Genomic DNA, 15,109 nt, shown 5'->3' on the forward strand with positions numbered 1-15,109 from the left:
ACGTCACTAATTATTAGAGAAATGCGAACCAAAATTACAATGAGGTCCCTCTGACCTTACACTGGTCAGAAAGGCCATCATCAAAAAATCTACAACAGAAAAGGAAACCCTCCTACACTGTTGGTGGGAATGTAAATTGGTACAACCATTATGGAGAACAGCACAGAGGTTCCTTAAAAAATTGAAAATGGAACTACCATATGATCCAGCAATTCCGCTCCTGCACATATATCCAGAGAAAAGCATAATTCGAAAAGATACATGCACCACAATGTTCATTGCAGCACTATTTACAGTAGCCAGGGCATGGAAGCAACTAAATGTCCATTGACAGAGGAATGGATAAAGAAGATGTGGTACATATATACAATGGAATATTACTCAGCCATAAGAAAGAACAAAATAATACCATTTGCAGCAACATGGATGGACCTAGAGATTGTCATACTGAGTGAAGTCAGACCAAGAAAGACAAATATCATATGATATTGCTATATGTGGAAACTTAAAAAAAATGGTACAAATAAACTTATTTAAGAAACAGAAATAGAGTCACAGGTGTAGAAAAGCAACTTACAGTTAACCGGGGGGAAAGCGGGGGTGGAGGGGGATAAATTGGGAGATTTGGGTTGACATATACACACTACTATATAAAAAAATAGGTAACTGATAAGGGCCTACTGTACAGCACAGGGAACACTTCTCAATACTCTCTAATGACCTGTATGGGAAAAGAATCTAAAAAAGAGTGGAGGGCTGCCCTGGTGGCGCAGTGGTTGAGGATCTGCCTGCCGATGCAGGGGACACGGGTTCGTGCCCCGGTCTGGGAAGATCCCACATGCCATGGAGCGGCTGGGCCCGTGAGCCATGGCCGCTGAGCCTGCGCGTCCGGAGCCTGTGCTCTGCAACCGGAGAGGCCACAACAGTGAGAGGCCCGCGTAACGCAAAAAAAAAAAAAAAAAAAAAAAAGAGTGGATATATGTATATGTATAACTGATTCAGCTGTACCCCTGAAACAAACACAGCATTGTAAATCAACTATATTTCAATAGAAATTTTTTTAAAAAGAAAGAAATCTAACGGGCTCAGCATATGGATTTTTTCTAATGACCGTATTTGGTGGGTGATATAATAGATTTTCTTATATTGATCAATCATCTTATTCTTCAACTGAACCCTGACTGTTGTGCACTATGCTTTTAATGCTCTGCTCCATTCCAGTTGTTTATATCTTTTAGATTAATATTTCTGAAGGAGACTGTGCTGAAATCTGCCTGTGCATTCTGTTAGCGTTGTGTGCTACTGTTATGATGACTTAATAAAAAGTATTTGGATGTTTCACTTTTCTATCTCTGCTCTCGAACAGTTTGGTAGCATTAGAATGATATGTTCTTAGGAAGATAGATATATTTATCCTTGTATTTTTTGCAGTTTTTGCTTTAAAGGTTTTAATATTGTATTATGTGGCACAGAAGAAATTGGACAGATAATCATTTTAGATTGCTCTGTTCTGTTTTGTTTTTCTTCTGTTGCTTTTCCCGCAGGTGTGCGGTGTTGGCCACCCTCGGTAGCTGTCTGCACCATCCTAGGTGGCTGTGGTCCAGACGGGGTGGAGGAACTTCCAGGACAGGAACCACGTGGCTGATGTGTCTTTGCCCAGCGCTGAGCTCAGGGCTCCGCGGCCAGGTGCTACACTTCGTCCAGCCCCTCCCCTGCCTATTTTTTCTCTCTAAACAAATTGAGTTCAGCCCTCTTGCCTTGCATCTCCTTCCCCCCTGCATCCTCGGGTTTGCCTTGGGGTGGAAAAAGTCTTTCTTTGAAGGATAGCCAACTGGTTCTACCTGTGAGGCTCTGCTCCCTCCAGGACAGCGGCACTGTGGCCGGCCAGGACCATGCCCCGCAGCCTGGCACATCCCGCAGGGAGACATCCTATCTTGGCTGCATCTGTTCCATTCTCTGGCCCTGCTCAGAGGTGCCGACTTGTCGAAGGAGGCGTCTCTGGTGTGTGTTTGAAGTCATTCTCTCCTTCCCACCAAAGTCAGGCTGTGCCACACACACACACACACACACACGCTCTCACCAACCTGCACCCTGTTCCCAACCACGCGGGAGGTGGGGAAACTCTACTGCTCCCCTGAGGCTTTAGCTCTGAACGCACACGATGCCTCCCACCACTGGTTCTGGGGCTTCCACTGACACGTGTGACAGAGACGTAGGAATCAAGCCACCCGAGGGGTGTGTGTGGTCTGATGGCTTCTGTCTTTCCCCTTCCAGCTAGCCAGGGCCTCTTCCACCACGGAGAGGTCGCTTTACCAGGGACAGTCCCCACACGTGGAAGCAGTGAGCAGTACCGGGCAGGGGCTTCTGCAGGTTTCCACACTGGTTGGCGGCTGACATTTCTGGGGTCGGCGAGCTGCAGCAGGAGCCACAGAAACACGTGAGACAAATTTATGGGTGGGAGGAAAAATGGACATCGAGAGAATTTTGTCTAGTAACTCTTTGAAATTTATTAACTTCTGAAGTCAGTTTTTACGCAGGTGGCTCTCAGTCAGTATCAGCAGAGGGACACTAGCCCTGGCTCTTGGGAGCCTGCACGGTAAGGAAACATCTGTCTTGGTGAATTCCTGCAGCGACCTGCTAACAGATGCTTGTTGGGGTTCCCACTGTGCAGATGAGGAGGCCGACCCTGGCGTGTTGATGCGTGAGGGTTGCCGTGGGTACCAACCCGGTCCTCGGGCTGTACTCTGGTGTCTTGGCCGAAGAGGCACCTCCTCCCGCCCCCTTCAGGACCCAAGGATGGCGGGTGGGGGTTTGGGGGGTACAGAAAAATGGATTTAAACACAATCATATATCCACGGAGGTCCACGGAAACAGAACAATGGCATTTGTCCAGAAGAGAGAGGATTTCTATTTTCTTTTGGGTACAGTAAAAATAGCTTGTATGTTCCAAAAACAGCACTGTCAGTTACTGCTCAGGGCCCTTTATCTTTAAAAAAAAAAACCCACAACGGTATTGTTGCCAGGTTGTTAAGACCCAAACGGTCGTCCTCCCCCGCTGTCACCAGGGTCACTCTTATCCTCTCTGTATGAAATGGGCTTGCTTCCCAGGCACCGCTGGCAGCCAGGCCCGGCTGGGGGTTGTTTTTGCGTGTGCTTCTCAGGAAGACATGCCCAGCTCTAGGGCAGCTCTGGGAACGGTCCGTGCAGGGCTGACAGGGGAGGGAGCTCCCCAGAGCTGGGCGTTCTCTTCCCTCAGACCCTGGACACTCCCTTCAGCCCTGCCCCCTACGCAGGAGAAATGGAAGGAGGAAGCTTTGGGGGTCCCAGCGACGAGCCACGGCCGGGCCCCTGCACGGCCCGCGTTACTTCGTCCTTCTTAACTGCAGCCATTGGAGCTCCCGGGAAGCCCACGGGCCTGGGCGTTTTCCGGCACTTGGGCGTCTGTTGAGCTTAAGTTACTTCTCACCAAACCCGTCCACGATGAGGCCCCAGAGGAGGTCGTAGGATCGAGGTGGCTTCCTGGCCCAGGAAAAATCGGGTCATCGAGGTGTCAGCCCGCACACCCTGCCCACAGCTGCCCGTTGACACAGGCTACGTGCTTAAGCAACTTCTTTAAACCCTGTAGGTGGAGAAGACAAGAGTGGACAGAGCTGCCGTATTCCAGCCTTCCACACGCACACCCCGCTGTGCATGCTCCCCACACACACATGCACACGTGTGCTCACACACACCTGCACCTGCACACACACACATGCACCTGGACCTTCCTGTGGAGCTGCACACACACATGAACCTGCGCATACATGCACCTGCACACACATGCACCTGCACGCACACGTGCACCTGCACACACGTGCTCACACACACATGAACCTGCACACACACACACACACACACACATACACACACACACACACACACACACCCCTCAAATATGGAGAGAATCTTGCCGAAGCGGCAGCTCCGAAAGCCTGAAGCGCTCGCTGCAACCCGGGCAGCACAAAGCAGAAGCTCTCCGTAGCCTCATTAGCGGTGTCCCAGGTTTCCTGCCTTCGGGGCAAAGGTGACTTGAACTTTGGCCTGGAGGAAGAGACAGGGCTCCCTGGGGAGGGGAGGCCCCCAGCTCTTCAATGTCCTGTGGAGTAAACCGGGTGACAGACAGCAGATGGCAAAGCCGCGTGCAATTTCCAAATCCAACACCAGGACCTTGGAGCCCTGGGGACACTTGCTCACCTGTGAGGCCAAAGCCACCCTTCAAACTTCCCTGCAGACGGCTGCTCCAACCCAGCCTCTCGTCCTCTCCGGAACACCAGTCCCTGGACCCCGGGGAGAGGCAGCACGTGCTGAAATGTGTTTCCTGCCATGGAGGCGCCTTCAAGATGGGCCTCTGCTGAAAGGGGCCGTCCGGACCCCTGTGTCCACCCCCCACTGCTCCAGCCACTCACAGGTGGTCCCAGGTACAGAGGGGTCCGGTCCGACTGTGGACTGAGCAGGCTCCCTGCTCTGATGGGGCTGCAGGACCACTGGGAGGCGGGAGGATATTCAGGTTTCTTCTGCTATTTACAACCCAGTAGGCAGGCTGACCCGCCCCAAGGGGAAGAAGAGGAAACAGGCCATCTGGGGGCCCCCCGGCTTGCATGGGGGCAGCAACTGGGAGCGGAGCCGTCATGGGTGAGGGAGGGCCGAGTAGGGTGGGGGGAGGCCAGAGGCCTGGAAACTTCTCTTCCTCCTGTTCTCTGGGAAGCTGTCCGTGAGGGGAAAACTAGACCTGGCAGAGACAGCATCGCCCAGGCCCAGCTGACAGCCAGACTCGGTGTGCGTGTGCACGTATCTTTCTAAGCAGAGCAGCAGAGAACAGACAGCAGAGAAGAGCCCTGGCCTTGGCCTCCCGGGAGCAGGAGCCCGCTTCCCGTGGACCTCCCGCCCGGCCACACCCAGCAACCCCTGCCCACCTGCAGGAGGACCCGGCCAGGGGACAGGTTCCTGCTTCATGCACGCGAGGAATGAGGCATCGTGTGCAAGACGCCATGAAAACGTCCCCGTGTTTTCAGTCATTTCTTAGAAGGTGTTATGTTTTGGAGCATTTCAATTGCAGAATTCTTCAAAATTAAACTGTCAGATATTTACTAAAAACAAAACAAAACTAACTTCTATGGAAACAAACGTGCCCACTCTGCTTGGCGGTGAGGGCGGCGCCCTGTCCCAGATGCCCGGGAGTGGGCACCGTGGACCCACGTCAGCCGGAGGGGACACGCGGGGCCCCGGCCTGTGAGGGCTGGACCGCAGGGCACGCACCCAGCCCTGGGACTCAGCGGAAGATGGGGTCCTCCGTGGGCGGGGCTTCAAGGGGGCAAGCGCGTCCGGAGCTCGCTGCGTGGCAGTGACGGTGCGCACGGACACTCATCCGTCTCAAAGTCAGTGTCCCGGCAGCGACACAGAAGAGAAATGACGGGAGCAGACATCTCCACTGTCTGTGCAAAAATTAAAAGACACAATGCATTGGCTTGAGAGACACTAAGACCCGTGAACTCAGCAGCAGTGCCCCTCGAGGCACAGTCCGTGCATCTCTGGGGCTCCGAGACCCCCTTTCAAGGGGTCCACAGGGTCAAAGCTATTTCCATCATAGCGCTAGAAGTCATTTCTCTTTGTGCCCTCGTGGTGTGAAGGTGGTGAAGGCGGCGATGGGGAAGCCACAGAGCCTCAGCTCGGATCCGGCAGTCGCCCCCGGCAGCGCAAACAGCCCCTGGATCTGTCACCATTTAAAAACCACAAGTTTTACTTAAGGATGCCCTTGATAAGAAATAACATTTTAAACTTTTATTAAGTCTTGACCCTCTTTTCCACTTTTTCACTGTGTGACAGAAGGGGGCTGCACACGGCAGATGACGGGACCCTGGAGAAAAACGCCCGCTTCACTGGACGGTGCGCGGTTCCCACGGACGAGGTTCTCACACAACTGTGGTTACTCCGACGTGCGTGTCTGGCAGGTATTTTCCCAAAAATGAACGAAGGGAGCCTGTGACTTAAGGAAAACAACTGACAGCACTTGACATCAACGATCAGATTCAAGCTTTTTCAAATGAAAATTAGACTTTTGGAAAACATATGTCTGCACCGCGAGCTTGACAGCTCCTCAGCACTTCTCTGATGAACTGATGGTGATATTAATGAATGTGATTTCTTAAATGTTGTACCAGGAAATGTATCAACATTCAGGAAACCTGCATAACTCAGTGAAGAAATAGTTTCCAAGTGACCCATTGTGACATTAATGTAAATCTGTGCCCAGACAGTAAATCATGCCCAGGTAAAAGATCCACTCTAAGTGTAAGATGGACCGATGAATTTTAATATAACTGAGCACACCGTGTTCATTTTAGTAAGTACTGATAAGGTTTCGGATCCTGCAGTCCAAGTAGCTTTAAGAAACTACCGCTTGTCAAGTTCGGGTGTATTATCAAAGCAGAATGCACACAGTTATCTGGAAAAGCCACCAAACGCCCCCCGTCTGCCACTGAGATGTCTGTGTGAGGCCAGATTCCCTTCATTCAGTTCAACCAAAATGACATCTCCAAGCAGATGGACTTTGGAAGCAGATAGAGCAACAGCTGTCTTTTCCTTTAGACCAGACGTGAAAAAGAAGTGTAAAAGGTAAAACAATGCCTTTCTGCCCACTAAATTATTTTTTTGGCGGGAAAATGTGCTATTTTATTCGTAAAAATATGTTAACATGTAATGGGGTTATTATTATTGCTACATGAATTAATAGGTATTCTATTAAAATTCTCAGTGTTACTCTGTAGTAAGGTGAATATCAACAGATATAACCACACCCCAAGAAGTCTTTGGGGTCCTTGACAATTTTGAGTCACGAAGCCCACGGGTATGAGAACGGCTGCTCGGCCTGGGCGCCTCCCCCAGGGCCCGTGGCTCCCCCAGAAGAAAGAGTGAGGTGGGGGCCTGTCTCAGGAGACACGTGAGCCGGGGAGCTCTTCATCAGTTCTGTCTATTCATTCATCCGTTCGTGCATTCACCGACCTTTATTGAGAATTCTGTGGCTTGGGCCAGGGCGGGGACATCACCATGACGCCTGGCTCAGGGAGCAGAGCAGGGTGAGGGCTGGTCAGCTCCACGTACCTCCATCCCAGGCCTGAGGCCCCCGAAGTCACCCACACCTTAATGACACAGATGTGATGGATACCATCTTGCTGCAAGAAGGTTTTGGAAACAGTGCTCTTCCATTAATTTTCAATTAAATTTTGCTTGAAACGCTCTTTGGCCTGGAAACTGTTGAGTAGACGCAGATCACAGAATCAGTGTCAACAGCTCTGTCCGCCTCCCTGCAGGAGCAAGCAGTACAGTCCCCACCCCAATGCCTCCGCCCCGCCACCCTGGGAGTCAGAGACGAGGGACGCACGCCGTCTTCAAGAGGCATTGTCAGCTCTGCTACTGCTTCTCACTGCCCTAAACACTCCCGCCACAGGCACACACACTCCACGAACGCGCCCCAGGCACTCCCACGGGCACGTGCTCCCACCCTCCCGTGCACGTAGCTCCCACCCCCCCACACACATGCATACACATCCCTACCCCCACAGGGAACAAAACTATCTAATTTATTTTTTTACAAAACTACAATTTCAGACGTTATTGACCAATAAAGCAGCGACTCCCCATGAAGTCAGTGAAGAGAAAGAGGAGAAGGAAGGCACAGAGGGGCTGGTGGGGGCACCTCCGCTCCATCAGAGGAGCCCAACCCCTCCCTGGCCATCCATCTGCCCTGGGACGGAGAAGACCTTCCACCCTGAAGCCAACAGCTTCCGAAAATCGCCCTTTTTGTGCATTTGTGCCTGGGAGTACCTCTTCCCAAAGGGAGCCGTGATGATTAGCTGCACTCTGTGTGTCCACTGAGGGAAAATATTTGCTCTAATGGGGTCACCTGTCAACAAGGCCAGGCTTGGCACTGAAGACCCCACTTTCCTCCTTATCGCCTGGTCCCATTCCCCACGGGTGAGGCTGTTCGTGACACCAGCCTTGTTCCTGCACACTCTCCCTCCATCCGCCAGGCGGCAGGCATGGTCACCGGATCCCCACACCTCCTCCAGGGAGCCCTCGTCCCTCGTACGTCCAGACTTCAGTGCTGTGTGGCCAGCCCAGAGCCAGGCCCTCAACTGCTCTTACCAGAGCCGGATCCAGGGCTGCGGGTGGGGTGACCCTGCCCCGCCCCCTAGTCTGTGCTGGGCGCTCCCCGAAGGGGACGGTCCCCGGCATCGTGGAGCAGAGGCCCCCACTCCACTGCCTGGCCTCCACCGCCTCCCGCTGTGCTTCCAGCCCGATCAGCCACTCCTGGCGGCGCACAGCTTCTGGGCTCAAGGGGGAGGGGGGCCTCCTCTGTCCCTGTCCTGCTGGGCCCGGCATTGTCCTCCTCCCTCTGGCCTGAGACTGAGTCCTTCATTCCCAGCCGGGGCGGCCACCGTGCAGCTTGTGGACCGAGTGCCCTTCGGTTGCCCAGCATCTCCAGGCCTGGGTCCTGCGGGTCCCTGCGGGTCCCCACACCCGTGTTCCTGCCTGGCTGCACCAGCCGCTCGGGCTGAGACTTCTGATCTGAAGGACGGGCAGCGCTTCTGGGTCCCAGGAGGGAGACAGAGCACATCAGAGCCCCCGCCTATGCAAGATTCACAGCCTTATCTGACGCCGAGCTCTCCGGGGGGGGCGGTGCCCCCGTGGGCCCAGTTCACCGCCTTGGGACTTGAGATATTACAACTGCAGTCACAGGGTGGAAATGGCTCCGACTTTGCCCTCCGGGACCCTCAGGGTGGGACAGAGATGCCACTTACCAAGAGCTCTGGGCAATTAAGCACGAAATATTCATTCAATTATTTGCCTAACAAATTAACTTAGTTCATCATGAAGAATGGAATTAATTTTATTTATCGGGTCCATGAAAGTCAAAGCAAGCCAACTTTAAAAATGCATATAATATGTACAGCAACTATTTCTAGCACAATGAAGACAATTATTTTTAAAAATAAAATCTAGTACTGGTAAGAGCATATCTATAGCAACTGTTGGGTAGTTATTCTTGTCTATTTTTGAGCAATGAAAAGTCAGTACTATGCAAATGGCTCTTAGTGCATTTTTATAATAAAATGTGGAGTACTTGCAAGCATTAACAAGCCCCCGCTGTGTGCTTCTTGGATGGCAGATCCTTGCTTCTTCACCTTGGCAGCGGCGAGAAGAAGGCTCTCGGACACCGGGCACTCACGGTCCTAGGAGGCAGGTGGAGATGCGGGGGCAGGACCTCACGCCGCAGGCATTACTCCTCTTGTTCCGCCCACGCCCCTCCCCCCTCCCTCCTCCCCCCTCATGGCTGATCACTGAACGTGGCCGTCGTGCACCCCCTCCTTGCACGTGGCCACCCTCGGGGCCAGCCCACTCATCTTTCTTGCCCAGAGTTCTGTCTTCCGTCCCCAAGTCTGCACCCGAACGCCTGGCCATGGCTTTGTCTGCTAACACCCGGCCTCCTCCCTGCTTCCCCAGTGGTACCCAGATCCTTTGAGAACTGGCCCTGGTCCTCATCTGCGTTGCCCGCCCCCTGTGGGCATGGCTGCTCTCTCCCCAGGGCCCCCGCTCACCGCATCTTTCCATGGAAGGCGCTCTCCTTGGAAGCGCTCCGTGCTCCCCATATGCCAGACGGTCAAGCTCACCCTCCTCTTGCACGCCTCACTCCAGCTTGGCCTCCATCGTGCAGGTCCCTTCCTCGCCTTCCCCGAGGACTGCAGGTTCCCACCCCCATTGCCCTGTTCCTCCAGCCCAGCGGCCCTACAATTCTTTGTCATCGTGTCTCCTACAGAGCCACTCCTGCCGCGAAGATTTGGTTGACTTTGTAAAGCCAACAGCAACAGACTGAATAGAGCTCTCAACACTGTGCACAACACATGCTTCTTCTTTCTTAAGAAGCACTGTTTTGAGACTTCTCGGGTGGTCCAGGGGTTAAGGCTCCTCACTCCCAATGCAGGGGGCACAGGTTCAATCCTTGGTCAGGGAACTAAGATCCCACATGCTGCACGGTGCCCCCCACAAAAAAGTTTTTTTAAAAGAAAATTTGTTTATAAAAAATAAGGACTGCTGTTTAAATGTACAAGTTGCAACAGGATAATAATCTTTTAGATGAAAGTTCTGTGCTCAGTACTTTCTACACATCAGCTCGAATCCTAAGGAGAGCTCTTGTCGCTTGGTACCGCTAATTTCATCAGCATTTTACAGGTGGGGAAGCTGAGGTCCAAGGATAAAAACGAGTTTGCCTGAAGCTACATAGGTAATGAGTGGTGGGTCCAGGACTTTACCCTGAGTCTTTCTGACACCGAAGCCTGCACTTTTTTTTTTTTTTTAACATCTTTATTGGAGTATAATTGTTTTACAATAGTGTGTTAGTTTTTCCTTTACAACAAACTGAATCAGTTATACATATACATATGTTCCCATATCTCTTCCCTCTTGCATCACCCTCTCTCCCACCCTCCCTATCCCACCCCTCTAGGTGGTCACAAAGCACAGAGGTGATCTCCCTGTGCTATGCAGCAGCGAAGCCTGCACTTTTAACCACTGTGTGTGTCTGAAATATGTCTGCACATCTGTGTCCCCCATTAAGCCGTTAGGTCCCCTGAGGAACGGACTGTGCCTAATTTGTCTGGGTAACGCGGAGCTGTCACAGCCACTCACATCCCAGAGACTCAGTGAAACTCACACGGTGCAGAGCTGGTTAGCATCTCAGGCCGTGTCCGAGGGTACATCTGCCGATTCAGACCAAGCCAGATTCGCCTGCATCGCGGGCAAGCAGGAAGACACGACGCGAGTCTGTAGCTCTGAGCCCACCACCCCCGCGGCCTCATGCTGTGGCCAGGCTCTGCCTCCAGCAACTGTCTTGCAGTCCAGTTTTGAGGGACACGGGGACATAGGAATTGGGTCTCCATGTCCCGCAAAGCCCCTCTTCTTGGGACTGCAAGCAGTCTCTTTTTCTTCTTCTTTTTTTTTGTTTTTACTTTTAAACATGTCAAGCTTTATCAATGTATAATTTACATATGATAAAGTACAATTGGATTAGTTTTGACAAAGGCGTATAGTCTTGGAGCCTTCATCACAATGTAGATAAAATATTTTCATCACTCCAAAAGTTTCCATCAGGCCCCTCTGCAGTCAATATCCTTCTCCAACCCCAGGCACACAGAAGGTAATGAATAGTTACCTACTGGATACAGTGAGTTCTATCATCACGGCAAGTACAACAGAAATCTGTCATTTAATCTACCAAACACAAAATACACCAGAAAAAAAGGACTACAGTAAAGGAATTCTCAATATGTAGCACGCCAACTTGTGAGCCTGTAGCACAATTACTGCTGGGCCTTTTTCACTTTCTTGGGTGACTCCAGCATCCATGGAATTTAAGCCACCTTCATCCTTTAAGGGAATAAGTCCCCACAAAAGGCTACTTATGCTAGAGAAATTATTTTTGCATAAGCATACTCCTTGGGACCTATCAGATCTACTAAAACTTCCAAGACTCCTGTACAAGGCTCCCTAGGCTAATGAAACACTGCCCTGTAACAATGCTAGTCTTATAAAGCTGACAGAACTTTGGGTACATTAAGCTTCTGTAAAGTGTTAGTTTCTACTAGCAAAAATGACAAAATATTATATATTTGTTCTACTCTCCCCTTTTCATTTCTTGAGCTCAAGTCATAATCCCAAAATAAGTTTGGCAAATGAATCCCCCAAAATACTTTGTCACCTGCTGTATTTGGAACACTTTTTACCACTACATCTAATGTCATATCAACCTGCTCTAGACTGAAAAAATAAGCTCATTTACATGAGCTGCTTGAATTGTGAATTTTCTAGGATACTTGCAACCATCGGGGTCCAAATGAAGGCACTGTCCTGTGATACTTGAAATTCAAATGACTTTTATTTAAATTGAAAACAATACTTAAAACCACCTTTAGAGTCAAAACTCCTTTGTTTATAAAAATTATAAGGAGTATTCCTAGGTGAGGCAAAGTATTACTAAGTTAACAAGACCAGATTTGACTTTGGACTTTACTCTTTGAACAAATTGTAGAGAATGGAGAAAAAAAATGTTATTTACAGAAAACAATATCTACATGTGTACTCAGAAGTACAAAGACAAAAGAGACTTAAGTATGTGCTGACATCTCAGAAGCAGTTCTCACAGAGCTTAGTTTTATTTCCTTGAATGAATTTTAAGAATGTCTAAGATCCTTCTTCATCCTCGATCTTGGGAGCCAAATAGCACTTTCAATGTCCCATATCAGCAATTCTCTACTCTACGACAAGGGGCACATCTGCAGAAATACTGAATCTTACTGTAGGAGAGAGTGGAGTGGCTTTTGTAAAGAAGTTCAGGTACCTCAGTGCAAAAGTTAGCTGAATTGGTTCATTCATCTCTATGGTAACAGCTTCCTCTTCTTTATCAACATTACTCGTTTGTGACAACTTAATATTTCCATTTCCAAGTTCTCCACTTGCAGAAAATTTCAATACTTCTTTTGCACAGGAAATTACAACAGCATCTCCAATATGACTGAGATCTCGGCATATACGTGCAAATTCACCAGAAGGTATTTTTACTACACAGCTGTACTCTTGTTCTGGAATTCCAAGCTGTTCAACATCTAAATCCATTAACTTCATTTCATAGTCTGAAACCTTTTCTTGATTTGGAGCTTCAAACACTAGTGTCAAGGTGTCCACGTTATCTTCAGCCCTTAGTGTAATGATGTCTTCATTGCCAGCACATTTCAGTATTTTGGACATGCTGGTGAGGTTCATGCCCATGGCCAAGTTGCGGTCGCAGCGGTACCTGCCGAAGCCCTCGGAGCGCAGGGTGAGCTGCATCAAGGAGACATGGGACGAGTCCATGCTCTGCAGGTTCACGCCGCTCGAGCTGATGTCCCAGCAGGCCTCGATGACGAGGTCCTTAAGCACCTCAAGCACCTTCTTCAAGATGGAGCCCTGGACCAGGCGTACCTCGAAAATGGCGGTGGAGTTGCAAGGACACGGCTACTGGTGGAAGGAAGGAGGAAGGTGTAGCCGGCTTAGGCTTCAGAAGATGAGACTGAGCGGGGGAACTAACCCACGAATGCTTGAGACAGAGGAAGCCCACAACCAGACCGCCGCGCCTGTAGCAGTTTAATCAGGCAGTCTCTTCTTACCCCGAGCGGGGAGACCTCCTCAGAGATGAATTCCTTTGAACCCTTTACAGAAGTCAATTCCTTATCGATTAGCACTTAACTCGTAATAGGGTTTGGGGTTGGGGGAGAGGGATTGGAAACAATAATTAATAAGAATAAGCAATAATAATAATAATAACTAATTTAGATTCCCAACTGCTCATTCTTTTTAATAGTAATGCTTATTCTCCTTATCAGTTCTTTTTTTTTTTTTTTTTTTTTTTTGTGGTACGCAGGCCTCTCACTGCTGTGGCCTCTCCCGTTGCGGAGCACAGGCTCCGGACGCACAGGCCCAGCGGCCATGGCTCACGGGCCCAGCCGCTCCACGGCACGCGGGATCCTCCCGGACCGGGGCACGAACCCATGTCCCATGCATCGGCAGGTGGACTCTCAACCACTGCGCCACCAGGGAAGCCCTCCTTATCAGTTCTTAAATTTATCAGTATCTATCTCTTTTCTGGACTCTCCTAGACCAACCCCCCTCCCCTATAGCATGTGGGTATCATCTAGAATTTTGACTATAGTTTGTTACAGATATACTTTTTTGTTTGTTTTGTCTTAGTCCTGGCTTTAGTAAGTGATTTGGTCACTCAGAGGTCCAATATTCTAGAGTTCATTTCTTTTCTTGCTATAGGGCTCTTTTAAAATGTCTCCAAAAGAGTCTTTGTGTAATAAAATTTCTGAAGACTTCCTTAAGCGTCTGAACATATCCTTATTTTGCCAGTGTGTAAGTGATAGCTTAGCTGGGTATAAAATTATGAGTTTAAAGATTGCGGTCCTTTGATATGGAAACTATCACTCTACCATCTTTCTGCATCCAGTTTTGTCATTGATAAATATGGTGTCAATCTGATTGGTGTTCCTTTAAAAATTACTGTTTATTTTCTCATTGGAAGTTTTATAATTTCATCTCCTTAATGTTCATAAATTTCGCTATAGTGTGTTGAGATGTGGCTGGCTCTCTCGCTTATTGAGATGGTACATATTCCTCAAATCTGGGAAATTTTTGGTCAATAATTTTTCAAATATTGTTTCCCTCATCCTTATTGTTTTCTCCCTTCTGGGGCACTAACGTCTAAAAAGACAGTTCTTCAGTCTTCTGTATTGCTTGACTTTCTACTATGAAAAATCCTTTTCATATCTTCCTTGTTTCTTTTACAGAATTCCTAAGACTGGTCTTTTTATTTACTAATCTCAAGCTAAATTCATTTTCACATTTAACTCAGCTACTGATATTTTTAAAATAAATAAGTAAATAAAAAACTACCTCCTTGTTTTTTTTCTGTATAACTTCTTGTTCTTTCATCTTCCCAATAATCCACCCTGACTGGCCTCCTTATTTCTTAGAAGGGATTGAACAGCCTTTTTAAAACTTCTTGTTCTGATTTAATGGGGTAAATGGAATCCTTGTTCCATTGATTCTGCTTCATCTAGTATGAATTTCTTTCTCATTCTGTTGTCTTTCTCTTTATAGCAATTGTATTCCTAAGAAGTCTCATTACTTTTGCTGAGAGATTATACTTCCCTGAGATCTTCTCTATCTTTGCTGGAAATGGGTACCTGAGGGGAGAGGATAAAGCTCAAGTAAGAACTTGGTCTGCTTCTGAAGATTTTGTGGGGTGGAAGGAGTGTGCATCTCATGGTGAAGGGCATCTAGTGTTACACATCATGTCTCCTCCTTGGCACTGGTCTTATTCAAGAACTGCCTTCCTGCTGTGATTACCTAACACCTGAGAAGAGAGAAAGGAATTCTCGGTGGCTGAAAAGTCTGGAAGGACCTGTTTTGAACTGTTTGTCATCGCAGTGAGAGTGTAGCAGAGTCCTTGATATACCCACCCCCGCTAACCCTGGGATGG

At 49.2% G+C, this 15,109-nt stretch overlaps 1 pseudogene; it reads right to left on the reverse strand.

The window, feature by feature from the left end:
- Nucleotides 1-12,342: 12,342 nt before the first annotated feature.
- LOC131749930 (proliferating cell nuclear antigen pseudogene) lies at nucleotides 12,343-12,999 on the reverse strand (annotated as a pseudogene).
- Between the last annotated feature and the right edge of the window lie 2,110 nt (nucleotides 13,000-15,109).

Source organism: Kogia breviceps, chromosome 2, assembly GCF_026419965.1.
Source record: "Kogia breviceps isolate mKogBre1 chromosome 2, mKogBre1 haplotype 1, whole genome shotgun sequence".
Classification (NCBI taxonomy): Eukaryota; Metazoa; Chordata; class Mammalia; order Artiodactyla; family Physeteridae; genus Kogia; species Kogia breviceps.